The sequence below is a fragment of the Canis lupus genome, chromosome 20, assembly GCF_011100685.1.
Source record: "Canis lupus familiaris isolate Mischka breed German Shepherd chromosome 20, alternate assembly UU_Cfam_GSD_1.0, whole genome shotgun sequence".
NCBI lineage: Eukaryota > Metazoa > Chordata > Mammalia > Carnivora > Canidae > Canis > Canis lupus.
In genome coordinates, this window is record NC_049241.1 from 31,840,567 (window position 1) to 31,858,378 (window position 17,812).

A 17,812-nucleotide genomic window follows, 5' to 3' on the forward strand; every position below is an offset into this window, starting at 1 on the left:
TTACATTATTTAAAGTATATACAATAACATACATAATATGTGTTATTAGTATATATTTGATATAATAAACATATTATATAATATAAGATAAAATCACATTTTAACACAAATTTACTGGATTATGCTCTTCTACATGATTATAGCTTATGATCCTTAATATGTGTTGTTCTAGTTCTTTAATTCTATGCAGTTTCTCTCTTTTCATTCTCAGACATTTTTGTTTCTTTATAAATGTTTTTCTACAATGTGATGGACTTTCATATTTGAGTCTTGATGTATTTGATTTTACATTAGCATATTTTCAGAAGTTCTTAGGGATAAGCATTATACAGTTCTTAAAACTTTTAAATCTTTGATTATATAATACTGAAAGTACCTAAAATTCTTTTAGTAAAAATATCTTCATAAACAAACTTAATTTTTATAAACATGCCTAGACATTATATTAACTTCAAAATCTATGATATCTGTTAAATTTTAACCTTATTACTCAGAAACTTAGACAATTCTAAAAGTAGTCACTATGTACTTCTCACCCTTTGATATCAACACTTACCAATTATTAGATATGACTTTCATAAATTACTGAATATGAAAAACATAGAGTTATAAACCAAAGACTCGCATAGTTAAATCTTGGAGAAACAAATTTAGGGTTTTCATCATTGCTGCCCTTTGTTCTCATTAAAATATTATATCCATCTCCAGGAATAAGAGCCTGTCAAAGACAGAGTATCAGTGTCCCAATACAGAACCAGAGTACAAAGCAGGGCAACTAATAATGAAAGTGCCAGCTTGTGTGAGCTTGTTCAATCCTTCAAGGTCCTTCTAGACACAACAACAATTCTGAGACAGCACAACTGAATTCTGACACTACTGACTGGTATGGTTAAAGTGTAGATAGAACATTTCTTCCACCTTCAACAGAACTGGCTCAGAATCTGAGCCTCCTGGAGGAAGGTATCAGAAACTACACAGACAAGGACTAGGGACAGTAAACTTTTTTTTTTTTCCACCACCATATCAAATTTATTATTCCAATGGCACTAATACAGCTGGAGGTGTTCACAGTGACACTGCACAAAGTTTCCTGCCTTCTAGCTTCTGTCTAAAAAGAAAGGCCTATCCTTTCTTCCTTCCCCCTTTCTGGGGGGAAATCCACTATGGGCCATTTACCCAAATAAGCCTCTTAATGTGCTTTTGTTTTTTTGGTTTTTGTTTTGTTTTGTTTTTTTCGGGTTTTTTGTTTGTTTGTTTGTTTGTTTTACATTGGAGTTTCTGAAATGGAAAAAAAAAATGTTGAGTGTCCCATCCTGCCTCCCCCACCTCCCCACTGGCCAAATAAGTCCCTGCTGCCAGGGCATTTCTGTTGCCTCTGAAATCTTGGAATGCATATAGAAAGAAATGGCATCAAGTGTTCACGTTGAGTGATGGCACTGAGTGGGCCCTAGAACCTGTCAGGTGGAGCGCCACTGGACAGTCTCAAGGTGTCATGGAGAATGCGATGGCTTGTTGCTGCAGTCGATAGTTAGCCGGGTGCAGGGGCTGTGCTGAGTCCCACCTGGGGTGGCGGGCTGCAGGGGAGGGCTGCCTACAATTTGTCCAGGAAGTTGTCCAGGGCAGAGATGCCTTCCTTCAAGCCTTTACGCTTGCGTGTTTCGAAAAATAACAAGGCCTGAAGGAAGATTGATGATAACCACTGCTAAAAATTTGCCTCTACGAAATGAAGCACTGACCCACTCATCCATGAAATCCTTGCAAAACGTGATCACAAGATTTCCCTGACTCTACCCACCTTCCCTCCATTGCACTCCCTCCATCACCTTCTTTGCCCTAGAATTCTATAGAAAGGATTCAGGCTTTGGGCTAAAATATTGTCTTAGTACTTTTAATCCTAATGTTTTACAGGGATAGAGCATCCCACTGGTCTGCAATAAGATTTGTTTTCTGCATTAGTTCATTTCATTTCATAAAATCATGAATCAGACCCCTTGAAATATGTAAAACTCTATGTGTATTCATGATGGTTATATATATAAGGGACTGTCAGATCCCAACCCCAATTATGTGTACTTACTGAAAACACATTCACAAATGAGCAGAACTCAAGATCATAAGTTCTATTAATTTTAATGCTCCCAAGATGAGTCAGAATTTTTAAAGAAAATGGCTCATTTGCTTGGATCCTTAGCTCTGGAAGTTGTTTTAAATTAGTGAAATTGGTTGTCCCTGAAATGTTTAAGTTGATGTAGAGTTTTTCTTTCCACTTCTGAGGATTCTTTCCAGTGATTAAAGAGGTTTTATATTTTAATATTAAATAAAAATTTGCCCTCAATAACTTTTAATATTTTAATAGAATATGCATGCTTTTCCTAATATTAGTCAGTTCAAAATGATGTATAAACTATTATAGATTGAATTTCATTACTGTTCTAATTTCTCTATGAGCTACTGTGTTATTTCCCCACTGCTCAAATCTAAAATATTATGTGACAATAAATATTTAAGAGGATGAATTCCACAGCAATTTTGGTTAATAGAATTCACCATAACTAAGAAAATTATTATAATAAATATGTATTAAGATCCATTTTCACCAAATCCCAGAATATTAAACATTTACAAATGCCCTTAAAATTTAAATAAAATATAAAATATTCTTAAAGAATGCAAACTTGTAAAATTTGTCATCCAGAGAAACAGTGCAAGCAAAAATGTGAGTTGGTTTAGAGACACATAGAGAAGTTTCATAATCACTAATACTTAACTTTCTACTCATAGTTCAGATAAATGTGACTCTGAAAATACATATCTATTTTGATGTTAAGAAGATTGTAATATGACTTGGCATGACATTTTTCAGGTCTCCTTTTATTCATATAACAACTATTCATTCAATAAGTAAATATATGTATGTATATATAACATATATCCAGTAATAACTTCAGAACTATTCAAAATGATATATATATTCAGTAATAAGTCTGATATTGATTCATGTTGATATTATTTTGGATGTACTGAGTTAATATAAAAGTTAATTTCATGTGTTTCTTTTCACCTTTTAATATGGATACCAGAATTTTAAATTACGTATGTAGCTCTCATTATATTTCTACTGAATAGTGTTGGTCTAAGAGAAACTGACAAAAAACGTATACCTAAAGATATATATATATATATATAATTTATGTAAAAACAGCATTCTAAATCTGATAATCAGAAAGTCATGATAGAGCATGTAATAGGATGAATGGCCACTCAAAGACATCAAATCCTAATGCCTAGAACTTGTAAATGTTATTTTATTTGGAAAAAGGATATTTACAAACATGATGAAAGAATTTTGAGTTGAGGAGATAACTTTGGATTACCTGAATGGGCCTTAAATGTCTTCCAAGTACCTTTATAGGAGAAATGCAAAAGAGATAACACAAAAGAGAAGAGTCAATGTGACTATGGAGGCAGGGTTTGGAGTGATGTGGCCACAAGCCAAGGAATGCTGAAAGCTGGAAGACACAATGAGTCCCTAGAGCCTCCAGAAAAAGTATAGCCCTGCCAACACATTGATTTTGGACTTCTGGTCTCTAGAACTATGTAAAAATACATTTGTGTTTTAAACTGCCCAATGTGTGGTAATTTGTTATAATAGGTACAGAAACTAATACAGAGATAATGTTGGGAAGAGGCCATATGAAGTGGCATTTAAAGTAAATGGGGAGAGGAAGTTCCTTGAATGGAATGATCAGAGAAAGTCTATCTGAGACAACTACATTTAAGTGAGATGTAAAAAACAAGAAGGTACTATTTGAAGAGATTGGGAAGAACATTCTTATTACAGGGAACAAGATACGTACGGGCAGGCTCTGAGATGGAAAAAAGACTCATTTCTTCCAATAACAGAAAATAAGCCAAAGTTTCTGCAATATAGTGAGCAAAGGAGAGAATGACTCAAGAAGAAAATGGAGAAGTAAGCAGAAAGCATTCAGGGCCATGTCTGCCATGATGAGGAATATGGATTTTTATTTTAATTATAACAAACCGCATTAAGTGGAGGAGTATCATGGTTAAATTTATGTTTAGAGAAAGACTTCTATGGTTGATTTGTAGAGAATGTTCTGGATGGTAACTAGTACAGAGCAAGAAAATCAGTTATGAAGTTGCTGTAGCAGGCCAGGCAATAGATATTGATAATCTAGACCAAGTTGCTGGTAGTAGAGATGGTAAAAAGCAAAACAATTTAAGATAGATTTTGAAGACTGAATGTGGGGAAATTGTATGAATTGGGTATGGTGAGTGAAAATATACAGAATAAAATATAATTCCTAGGTTTCTGACTTGGACAACTAAACTGATTATTGAGATGGGTAAGACTAGAAGACAAGGAATTTCACAAAAGTTTATGTGTTCAATTACAGTCATGTTAATTTTGTTTTTTTGTTTTGTTTTGTTTTTTTTACAGTCATGTTAATTTTGAAGTGCATGTGAGATACCAACTATATTCCAAGCAGAAATATATATAAATTTATGTATGAGTTTTGAGGTCCAAGGTGAACACTAGGTTCAAAATATAAATTTAGAAGTCATTAGTCAGTAGTGGTAAATAAATTCATGGGGATGGGTAAGATGACCTAAAGAAAGAGCATAAAGAGATAATGCTGGTAGCCATTGTTGAACTTCCTCCCCATGGTTGCAAGCTCCTTTCCCTCAGGCCAAAATAGTTTACAAGGTACAAAGAAGGACATTACATATTAATAAAAGTTCAATAAAGCAAAAGGTGCAACTATAAACATTTGTGCACCTAGTAAAAGACCACCAAAATGAATGAAATAAAAATTGTCAGAATTGAAGGGAGTTCTACAATAAAGGTTAGAGACTTCAATATTCCCCTTTTAATAATAGATAGAACAGGGATCCCTGGGTGGCGCAGCGGTTTGGTGCCTGCCTTTGGCCCAGGGCGATCCTGGAGACCCGGGATCGAATCCCACGTCGGGCTCCCGGTGCATGGAGCCTGTTTCTCCGTCTGCCTATGTCTCTGCCTCTCTCTTGCTCTGTGTGACTATCATAAATAAATTAAAAAAAAAAATAATGGATAGAACAATAGAACAATGAGACAGAAGATAAGTAAAGAAATAGAAGACCTGAACAACAAACTAGATCTGACATATACAGAGTACTTTACCCAACAAAAACAGATTATACATTCTTTTCAAGTGCATACAGGATATTTTCCAGCATTGACCATATCTTAGGCTACAAATTAGAACTCAATAGGTTCAAAGATATAGAGATCGTACAAAGTATCTTCTCTGACAGCAACAAGATGAAGTTAGAAATCGATAACAGAATAAAATTAGGAAAATAACAAATTTATGGATATTAACATACTCTTAAAACAACCTATGAATTAAAGAGCTCAAATGGGAAATTAGAAAATCCTTAGAAATGATAAAAACCACATCATAATATACCAAAACATATAGGATGCAGCAAAAGCAATGCTAAGGGAGAAATGCATAGCTGTAAATCTTACATTAAAAAAATTAGAAAGGTCTCAAATAAACAGCCTAACTTTACAAAGAAATTAGGGGAAAAAAGAACAAGCTAAATCCAAACTAACAGAAGGAAGTAAATAACAAAGGTTGAGTCAGAGATAAAGTAGAGAACAGAAAAACAATGGAGAAAATCTGTGAAAACAAAAGTTTGTTCTTTGAAAAGATTGGCTAAATTGACAAGCCCTTAGCTAAATTGACAAAGAATAAAGAGAAAAGATTCTGTTAAAATCAGAAAAGGAAGTGAGGACATTATTACTTATTCTACAGAGATAAAAAAGATTTTAAGACTACTATGAAAAATTGTACACCAATAAATTGGATAACATATGAAATGGACAAATCCCTAGAAACACAAAACATACAAAACTGAATTACAAAGAAACAGGAATTAGAATACATCTATAATTAGTAAAGGGAATAAATCGGTAATATATAAAAAAATCTCCAAGCAAAAAAAAAAAAAAAAAAAGGCGTGGAGTTTATGGATTCACTGATGAGATCTACAAGCATTTAAAGAACTAACATTAATTCTTCTCAAACTTTTCTACAAAATCGGAGAGGAAGGAACACTTCCTTACTCATTCTATAAAGTGAGCATTGCACTGATAACCAAGCCAGTCAAAGACACTACCAGAAAAGAAAAACACAGACCAATATTCTTTATGAATATTGATGCAAAAATCCTCAGCAGAATACTAGCAAATCTAAGTCAACAGTATATTAAAAGGATTATACACCATGCCCAAGTGGGATCTATTCCTGGAAGTGTTCAACATATGAAAATTGATCAATGTAATAAACCATATTAACATAATGAAGGAAAAAATACATGATCATTTCAATTAATGCAGGAAAAGAATTTGACAAAATTCAACACACTTTCATGATAAAAAAAAAAACCCCAAAAAAAACTAGGACTAGGAAGAGACTATCTTAACATAATAAAAGCCATATGTGAAAAACCTGCAGCAAACATCATACTCACTGTGAAAAAAATGAAAGCTTTTCCTCTAAGAACAGGATCAAGGCAAAGATTCCCACTGAGGATTGCTGAAGATGCAAAGAAACACAAGAAAACTAAATTCTAGAAGTGATAAATCCATCCAGGAGAAGAGATCCACAGTTTCTTTACTCCCTAGCAAAATATCAAAAAGAAGATAAATCTGCTAAAGATAGAATGAAAAAGAAACTAGCTAAACTTTGAAAAAACTTTTAACAGCTCCTTGAAGATTGATGTGATAAATCTGATCTTGAGGAACACCAAGCAAGTTCCCCAACTTTCAATTCTTTCCCATAGGATTTCATTGAGTGTCAAAGCCTGGTCATAGGTCAGAAGAGGCAACAGAATCTTCACCAAATACAATGACCAACAGTGACTTACTGGAGCCTGAAGATAAAGATAGGAGAATGAAGAGAAGTCACTCTCAATCCTCACCAGCTGAAGGTAATGGATGCTGAAAGCTGAGGGCAGGGAAAAATACCAAAGGAAACCTCCAAAACATTATACTAAGTGAAGGAAACCAGACACAGTAGATCACATATTACAGTTAATCCTTGTACAACATGGATTTGAACTACACGGGTCCACTTACATGTGTGGTTTTTTTTCCAATAAATAGAGTACTATAAGTGTATTTTCTCTTCCTTATGATTTTAATAACATTTTCTTTTCTCTAGCTTGTGTTATTATAAGAAAACAGTATATAACACATATATCATAAAATATATGTTAACTATGTTACCAGTAAGACTTCTAGTCAACAGTAAGCTATCAATAGTTAAGTTTTGGGGGAGACAATAAAAATATATGGCTTTTTGACTGTGCAGGGAGTCAACACACCTAAACCCCATGTTGTTCAAGGATTAATTTTATAGGATTCCATTGATATGAATTATCCAGAATTGGTAAGTCCAAAGAGACAGCATATATATTGGTGGTTGCCAGAGGCCAGGCAAGGGTACTAATAGAGAGAAACTGCTTAATGGATAAGAGGTTTTATTTGAGAGCAATGGAAATATTTTGGAACTTGGTGGTGTTTGCACAACATTGTGTATGTAGTAAATGTCACCAAATTGTTCACTTTAAAATAGTTAATTTACAGATTGTGAATTTTATCTCAATAGATTTTTTAAATAAATAAATGCCTAAAAACATGTTTTTTTTTATTCCCAAAGCAATCCCTCCAAGTTACTCTGGAGCCTTAATAGTGTACTACAGCAATCCTACAGAGGTGATGAGGCAGCCAGGTGAAAGGGGTGCAAAAAATGGGGGGGCAGGACTGGAGAGCAAAGAGGGCTCCCAGTGACAATTAAAGCTGGCTTCTGGGATCTCTAGAATCTCATGAAACCCTGCTGAAGAACATGACTTGATCCCACCATCAAAACATTTGAAGCCAGTGACAACTGATATAACTAAACAAATATGGGACAAAGCCCCAATCCAGCTACACTACTGATCAGATTAATTTAGTCCTTCATACTGACAGCCTGAAAAAAGAAGCAGCATCACTTTTATGGTGGCAAATATTATTTATAATATCCTTTTACATACAATGCCTGGAAAAAAATTTTTTAAAATCATAAGATATCTGAAGAAGCAGGAAATATGTGACCCATAATCAGGAAAGAGAAAAAAGTAATAGAAGCAAATCTGGAGAGAGCTTATATATTTGTATTATCACAAAGAGGTATTAAAATAATTAAAATCAATACATTAAAGAAATCAGTATAAAAGTTGGGCAATAGGTATGAACAAATGAAGAATTTTGGAAAGAACCAAGTGGAATAGCTGCAGGGTGAGAATTAAATTGTATTTATGTAAGGATCTTAGAGTTTATCTTTAAATTATATTATCTATAGAGCAACCTCTAAAAATGTACAGAGGTATAGGCAAAAAGTCAGTAGAGGCAATAAAAAGAAATACTAAATACAGTGACTCACCCAAAAGACACAAGAAATAAGGCACAGAGAAATAAGGAACAGATAGGAAAAATAAAATCAAATAGCAAGATGACAGACTAAAATTCAACTACATGAATAATTACACTCACTTAAAGTGGATTAAGCATTCCATTGTGAAAGGAGAATATTGTCAGACTAGACTTTGCTGTTTGGAAGAAATATACTTTAAATATAAAATAAATAAAATGATACATATAAAATAATAAATATAAAAATCCAGGTAAGTTGGAAGCTAAGTTTATCATATATTCCCCATTATAAAAGTTATGAATTCAACTAAAAACTATTCAAATATGTAAAAAAAAACCTCAAAAATATTTCATTTAAAATCCATAGATTATAGTTTCATACCAGTAACTCAGAAAAAGCAAAGAATGTCCTGAGTTCTGCCCATTATGAGATGTAAAACTGAGAGAATAAAGACCATATTCTTTCCCTCAAAATTCCTCTGAAGTCCTTGCCATGAAAACAGAATACAGAACCAGAAGATCCATTCGCACTGACACTCAGGAAAACATTCTGAATTTCTATGATTTAACATATAAATGTAATATATGTGTGTATATATATATATGTGTGTGTATAAACATATTTACACACACATTTATACTTTCATACAAACACATGTGAGTATGTATAACCCGCTCCAAAAAATATTAAGTTATTAAACAGTATTAACCAGAACTAATGTTGACTCACAGGAAGTGCTCAGGCTTGACTGAGTAACAGATGACTTTTAAGACAAGACTCCAAGTAGGAAAAGACTCTTTCCACAAAAGGAGTGTTCAAGCCCTCCAATGGCCACACAGCAAAGAGGACATAACCCTCCAAGCATGCTGATCCTGCAGAGAGAGGCCAGTACCAAAAAATAACAACATAAATTTGGTGCTCAGGGAAGGACATAGAGCTTCAGTGATCCATAGAACAATCTGCAGAGCACACCTGAGAGGAGCAAAGCTTTATATAGACATTAATTGATAAAATCTCAGGACATAATGGCCACACTTTGCATAAGGCCACAAACACATAACAGTATTCAGCTATAAGGGTTTGGAGGCAAGAAATGGACATCATAACATAGAACAGACCAATTGGAAAAAAAGAAGATAAATAGAATAGAATGCCTACACTGTAATACAACATTCATTTAGCCATAGTTCTTAGGATTATCACCAGTTACCTTAGTAAGGAAGAAATCATCAACAATATCAGAACCCACTTGTATTACTCAATTGTATATATTAATCACAGTGGGGATTCAAATGCATTCAACAAACAAGAGTTATCATTAAAGAGAAATATCTGAATTGCATGGGCCCTAATTATTTCTTCTTGGGTATGTGACATATTATATATTATAAATACTTGGCCACACACATGGCGGTGGGGGGAAGAAATAAATCATAAGAACATAAACAACCATGCCCAAAAATATTTTAAGTCTTATGACAGAACTGATAAATGATAGAAAGAAAATGTGTAAGACACCAAAAAAGATGTGAAAACAAATTACATCATAATTCCTCAGATATTAAAATATTTACCTAAGTCATATATTACCTCTTTATATGTCAGGATTATACCTCTCAACTCTGAATTACATAAACTCATACCGTCCCTTCATATCTCTGTAGCATTGCTTTCAAATGGTTAATAGTCATCCAGAGAATAGGGAATAAAAATATCACCATTGAAGGACTTGGATTGAAAAGTCCACAGAGATGCATAAAGATGACACAGAGATCCATTTAATGAGACAGTGTAAAATAGTAGGTGGTCCCTCGCTCCTGAAATGCTTCACGGAACAGATCGTTTTGAAAGAAGAGGAAAAGGCTTTCATATAAACTAATCACAGGTATGAGAGAGAAAGAAAATACCTTTAGAAAAGATGTGAGAAGATAAAAAGCAAGAAACCAACCTTCCCAAGACAGAAGTCTGACTCAAATGTGAGCTGCTTTTCCCCAAACTGATTTGAACTTACTAATGTCTTGAATCTGAACACTGGCACTGGAAATTTCAGAGTTCATCAATTTTTAGCACTTGGGCTTGAGACCAGAATGGAACAAGAAAAGAAGTAGAGAAGGTATGCTTCTTATATATTTTCCCACCAATTAAAAATGAACCCAAAGTGAGGAACTATTTTTCTGAACCCAGAATCACTTGTACTGTTGGGGCCATTGTCTTCCATTTAGATCTCTCAAGACATTTACATACTCACCTTAGTAAGGTGAGAAGAAGCATACACACAATCCAAGAAGAACCTGTTCGAAATTTTGAAACCACATTAGTATTAAGGAAAGTTGGAACCGGTTAAGTTCATGCTAGTTTTTAAAACATTTTTGAAATGTTATCAGAATAATCATGCACTTAGAATCAGACAAAATGTATGTGGGAGGTTTTCACTTAAAAATCACTTTGTTTACTTTTTCATTTAAACATTATTTTTATTTTTAGTTGCTATTTTTTAGGAAAGTTATGCTTGAAATATAGTTTAAGGAGTCAACACTACAAGGGCTTTATTTATGAAAAACAGCAATTCCCTGACCTGCTTTCTCCTTCTTCCCCTTCCAAAGACAAACTTTGCTCATCTTTCAGGTTATTAATTGTTTTAGAATTTGTTTCCACATCTCTAAATAATATGTTCACATTATTTTTATTCTTTTATTTTTGACTTCCCATTACAGAATGTGTGGATCTATCACCTTTTTTTCACCTACTCCTACCACACACACTTACACCCTTGGCCACTTCCTCACCACCAATACAGGTATGCCAAGAAGATATTATGACTATGTAAATATCATCCAAAGATGTGCTATGAAATGAACTATATTGCTTTTCTGCACATCTTTTTGCTTTCTCTAGAGTTAATAGTTATTATTATTTAATCATTGACTTAATGTTTTATATATGTATCACTAATTCAAGCCCTTACTTGATGTCAGTTTTATAAATCTCCTCTCAAGACAGACACATCAGATTCCTATCAGTTTCCTTCCCCTGATCTCTTGGAACCTTGTGACCTGCTACAATCATACTGGTGTTCCCCTCTGCCTGATATACCACACTCATTCTGATGGACCTTCACCATCATTCTGGGGACTTGTTTTCCCTCTCAACTCTAGTGCATCTTGTCTGATATTCCTTTTCTTCTTCTTTCTTGGTTTCCCCCATTGGGCCTTTAAAGTACTACAGCTTCCTAAGAAAGTATACAGTATAGTAGCTTCTGAAGAAATAGTGTATGAGGTAACACTCTGAAATTTTGTATATTTACAACCACCTTTCTTTTGCCACCATACCTGACTGATATTTCCTCTACTACAATGAAGCATTGGAAATATTTTCTTTCACATTTTCAGAGGTGTTGACTCAGTGCCTTCTAACTACCAGAACTAGTAATTGTCCTAATTTGGGGTCCTTTGTATTTGACTGTTTTTTTTCTGGACATCCTTAGGAGCTTCCCTTTGCAAAGTGATCAAATGAAAATGGCATCTTCACAGGAACAAAAAGATCAGTAGAAAGAAATTGATAATTAAGAAATAATATCCTATTACAAATAAGAGTAAAACATGGCAAAATACAATTTTTAACTTAATAAGTAGCAATAGTTTATTTAGAGAAAAATATTTGGCACAACTGGCTATTCATATGGAAGGAAATAATGCCTCTATCTTGCATTCCTAAAAAATAAATTCCAGATAGAAAAGATTTGAATATAAAATATAAAGAAACAAAAATCTTAGAAGAAAATTCAGGAGACTAACATATGATATACAGGAGTAGGAGCATCTGGGTGACTCTGTCAGTTAAGCATTGAACTTTTGATTTTGGCTCAGGTCATGATCTCATAGTCATGAGGTCGAGCCCCATGATGGGCTAGGTTCTGTGGGGAGTCTGCTTGGGATTCTATCTCCCTCTCCCTCTGCCCCTTCCCCTGCTCACTCGATATAATTAAATAAAACCTTTAAAATATATATATAGGAGCAGAGGAGACTTTCTTAACCAAGGGTGGAAACTTAATGTTAACTAATAGGAAAGTTAGACATATTTACCTGTATACAAATTTTAAATATTTGGATGGCAAAGATATCATAAAGCAAATAGGCAAATGATAGGCCTAATGAAAACAGACAAAAGATATTTTAAATAAAGTAAATATACAGATGATCTTTTTTTGAGATTTTATTTATTTGAGAGAGAGAACATAAACAGCGTAAATGGCAGAGGGAGAGGGAGACAGAGAATCTCAAGTGGACTGCACTAGGTGCAGAGTCTGATGTAGGGCTTCACCTCATGATCCTGAGATCATAACCTGAGCCTAACCCAAAAGTTGGAGGTTTAACCAACTGAGCCACCTGGGCACCCAAATAGACAAATGATCTTACAAGTTGACAAGAGACAAACAACCAAATAGAAAATATACGAAAGAAATGAAACAGCAGTCAGATGCCAAGACTCCCTCTTCTACCCTGGGAAACATAGGAAGTTGATTTTTTATTTTTTGGAAAGGGTAAAAAGGCATGGGATAGTGTACCATAGTGAAAAGGAAACAACTCACTGAATGTATGCGTACTATATATTAAAACCTCCAAAAAAAAAAAATAAAAAATAAAACCTCCAACCTCTCCCCCATTGAGTTACCAGAAAATTGATAACTAGGACTTCACTTTCCAGGTAGAAGACTGAAAGGGTGTCCTCTGAAGAATTTGAGCAGATCAAGAGGAAAGACCTAAGGATATTGACATTATAATTTCCCAAAACTGAATGGTCCAACTTGATCATCCTGCAATGCAGCTTGCAGAAATCATTAGCCGTCCAGAAAAGGAAAATCAAAGTAACAACGTGCATGGAAACAGACTTTCCAGAACACAAGCAACTGGAAGCAAAAATCCTATTTAGAGACACCTGGTCTGTGACTATGTCCTTGCTACAGATGAGAATGTGACCTGTTAACACTATTTGATTCAAGATGAAGGACAGCATAATGCTGTACATAATCCACATTCCCTCAAATGCAAGTACAAGTTCTTCTGGAAAAGTGATGTCAGCTTTGAGCAATAGAGACAAATCATATAGCAAAAATGTGCCCTAGTCTGCAAGACCCCAATTATGCATAGATTGGGAGCTAGCAGCCATGAACAAACATTGCCGAGATGTGTGTGGCCATCTTACTTCCTATATTCTCGATTTAGATGGGGAACCCATTAGGTGTATGTGTGCATGTGTGTGTTCCTGCCAATCTATAATGGGAATTATGCAAATTGGGTAAAGAGTGGGACTAGGATCCACATCACTACAACCAGACTTCCCAAGGGGTACCTGGAATTTGATGTCCTGGATGTAAATGGACTAGTCTAAGGCAGGAGACCACTGACTCACTGAGGAAAGTGTGACATAGGTGGGTTTTTGAACAATGACATCTATCAAGAATTACTCAGGCTTGTTGGAGTTGGATAATAAATTTTTTATTAGTCCAAGCAAGGCCTTTCTCTTGTTTATTAATTTATTCCCTTTTATCCCCATCTCATTCTCATAAGTAACCATTTCTGATATAAACTACACATGTATTATTATAAAAATGTACATTGTTACTTTTTAAATACATATTTTAAATTCACATAAATTACATTCTGTTTCTAATCTGTTTACTCAGGACTATATTTTTAAGATCAATTCACATAAGCTATGTGTATGACTGCCCTATAGGTGCGCATAATGAATGTCTATCCTATTTTACCTACTTATCTATTTTATTTGTATATTTAAATATATATTAATATGCAAACTAGTCTATTCCTAAGGTAAAAAGGAGTGATAGTCATTCAAAGGCTATAAAGAATTGGAGTTCATGGGATCCCTGGGTGGCGCAGCGGTTTGGCGCCTGCCTTTGGCCCAGGGCACGATCCTGGAGACCCAGGATCGAATCCCACGTCGGGCTCCCGGTGCATGGAGCCTGCTTCTCCCTCTGCCTGTGTCTCTGCCTCTCTCTGTCTCTCTCTGTGTGACTATCATAAATAAATAAAAAAAAAAAAAAAAAAAAAAAAGAATTGGAGTTCAACACTTATGGCCCAGAGAGACAAGGTAATGAGAACAGGGCTCAGAAAAATAATGGGATTAATAAAAGTAAATATATAATATTATTCCCATTGCTGTACTTTTTATCTCCACAACTTATTTTTTTAATAACTGGAAGTCTATAACTCTTCATTCCCTTCATCTATTTTGCCCATCCCCCACCCACCTCCCCTCTGGCAACCACCACTTTGTTCTCTATATTTAACAGTTTGTTTTGTTTTTTTGTTTTTTTAAAAAGAGGTTTCTTTTGTTTGTTTGTTTGTTGTTTAGATTCCACATATAACAGGAGCACTGAGTAATGCATAGAATTGTTGAATCACTATGTAGTACACCTGATACTAATAAACATTGTGTGTCATTATACTTCAATAACAAATAAAAATAAAGTTTTTAAAAGATAAATATAGATAAAAACCCCCAAAGGGTTGTACTGGACTTAAATCCCCCCATTATTGCTATTATCTACTAATAGCCTGAGAGTTTATTTGTCTCCTTTCTTTGAAATACTCAGGTCGCAGAACATTTTTTTAGTTAACAAACATTGGTTTTTAGCTTTAGATTTACACAAAATTTGAGGAGAAAATAGAGTTCTCACTATAGCCTTTCTCCACAAGTCTCCTTCTCCATAGTTTCCCCTCTTGCTAACATCTTGCATTAGTGCAGTACATTTCTACAACTGATGAGCCAGTATTAATATATTATTAACTGCAACACATAGTTTACCTTAGAGTTTATTTCTTGTGTTGTACATTCTATGGCTTTTGATATGGGACACCTGGGTGGCTCAGCAGCTTAGGGCCTGCCTTCAGCTCAGAGCATGAACCTGGGGTCCTGGGATTGAGTCTCACATTGGGCTCCCTGTGTGGAGCCTGCTTCTCCCTCTGCCTGTGTCTCTGCCTCTCTCTCTCTCTGTGTCTCTCATGAATAAATAAAGAAAATCCTTTAAAAAAAATGTATAATGACATGTATCCACCATTACAGTACCATACAGAATAGTTTCATGACCCTAAAACACTCTATTCCACATATTCATCCCTTTCTTCCCCCCCTCCTCCTGAACCACTGGCAACTACTGATCTTTTTGCTATATCTGTAGTTTTGTCTTTTGGCCCATAACTTTATTTCTTTAGTATTCCCCTTGAAAAGAAGTTGGCCTTATTTTCCTTTTTAGGCAGTTTGGGTTGCGGTAATGCATGGCATAGGGGACAACTGAGACCTTCACACTAAATTCCTGAACGTTACAGCTGAGAGACAGAAAGAAATAAAATGAAACTATAAATTTGAGAGTAACATAGAAATTTAAAAGCACAGTTTGGTAAGACAATATATATCATGGAAAATCAAAGCTAGAGAATAAAGAGAAAACTGTAGCTCAAAATGGTAGAAAAAGTTTACATGAACTATCTATTAATGATCATTTTAAGTAATATTTAATAAATGGTAAATTGAGCATAGCAACATAAATTCATTAATATTGAAAAAAAAGTAAATGTTTTATCATCAAAGCCCTATAGGCCTTTGTCATCATTCTCTAGACCCTTAATTATATGAAACAGTATAATATGTAGTCCTAGTGCCCAAATTTAATTTCTAGAAGCTGAAATTAAAGGTGGGGCTGGCACATTTAGATGAAAGACAGTAAGAATACTTTCAAAACTTTCTGGTGATGTTGACAAGGAGCTAGCTTAAAAGGGCTCTTATTGGCCAAAATGTGAGGAATGTGGACATGAATCAAAAAGAAACTATTTATAACTGTAGAATGAAATTATTTGAGTCTGTGAAAGGCCATAAATATATGATGATGTTCAAAGGGGATAAATATTAGAAACTATAGTAGATAAATTTACCAGGTACAGCTTATAAAATTGTAAACCTACATTGTTCATCAAGAAGAGGCAGCATGTAGACTGCTAGGGTAAGTTATTTTGAAATGATGTTTTAAATTGTATAAGGACAGCTGGGATAGAGAGAAAATTTTCTATTTCTTTTCTCAGATGAGGCAGGACTCTACCATGGATGGACATCATTACCAGCATCTATGCAACCCATTAAGATACTTGGGGCCAGGGGAAAATCATGCCAAGATACGTTATACTGATCCTACCCATTGTGTCCATCAACTACCAACAGCATTCTGGATTCTTGAGTAACTACATGGGGAACTAATAATGTACATGAATATGTGTGAGAGCGATCATTTCCTGCCAATCCATAGTCCCCCTGAAATGCTGCATGCTAGGATATCACTTTACCACCAAACAGTTTAGGAGAGACACATGTTATCAGTGATTTTTATCTATATAGCTGGACTTAATATGAGTTTCACTCTTTTATTTACAAAAATAGTATTAGAAAAAAAGAGGTTTTATTTTGAAAATGTAAAAGATTAAACTTACCATAAATTTCTTTGGGGATCCCTGGGTGGCGCAGCGGTTTGGCGCCTGCCTTTGGCCCGGGGCGTGATCCTGGAGACCTGGGATCGAATCCCACGTCAGGCTCCCGGTGCATGGAGCCTGCTTCTCCCTCTGCCTATGTCTCTGCTTCTCTCTCTCTGTGTGTGACTATCATAAATAAATAAAAAATAAAAAAAATTTTCTTTGAATGCAACAATAAAAAAATTTGTTGTTTAGGGACGCCTGGGTGGCTCAGATGTTAAGCGCGTCTGCCTTCAGCTCAGGGCATGATCCTGGAATGTGGGGATGAGTCCCACACTCCGTGTGAGGAGCCTGCTTCTTCCTCTGCCTGTATCTCTGCCTCTCTCTGTGTCTCTCATGAATAAATAAAATCTAAAAAAAAAAAAAAAAAAAAGAATTTGTTGTTTAAGAGCTGCAGAATTCTGTCCTGACATTTCCAAACAGAAGTGCTAAACTGCTGAAGTTATACAAACAAGTATCAGTGCAAAAGGGAAGATTCTGTACCCTGGCTCCAACAATGTGTAAACTTGAGACATGTTTTAGCTCTCTTGAATTTGAGTTTCTTCATATATAAAATGGAGAAAATACTATCTACTTCATGAGTGTTGTAAGAATGGAAGATAACCCTGTGATGACATGTCACATATACATGTCTTATAAGCATAAATATTATAATTTTTCATTCATAAAATATTTCACAGTAGTAAGAAAGGAGGAATATGAATACATAGCTGCATTTGCTTGAATTTTTATAAAGAGACCCTAGGAGGATAAATATGCAGGAAATAAGTATAGTTTCTTCTCCTG

The 17,812-nt window shown here is 34.7% G+C and overlaps 1 long non-coding RNA gene across 2 annotated transcripts in view; it reads right to left on the reverse strand.

Annotated features, from left to right (window-relative positions):
• LOC111091299 overlaps positions 1-17,036 on the reverse strand; it is a 73,716-nt gene extending 56,680 nt beyond the window's left edge. For both annotated transcript variants that reach the window (XR_005374852.1, XR_005374851.1), the window contains exons 1-2: positions 16,988-17,036; positions 10,735-10,777 (exon numbers count right to left, since the gene is read on the reverse strand). This is a non-coding gene — a long non-coding RNA (uncharacterized LOC111091299). The remainder of the gene's footprint in view (positions 1-10,734; positions 10,778-16,987) is intronic.
• Between the last annotated feature and the right edge of the window lie 776 nt (positions 17,037-17,812).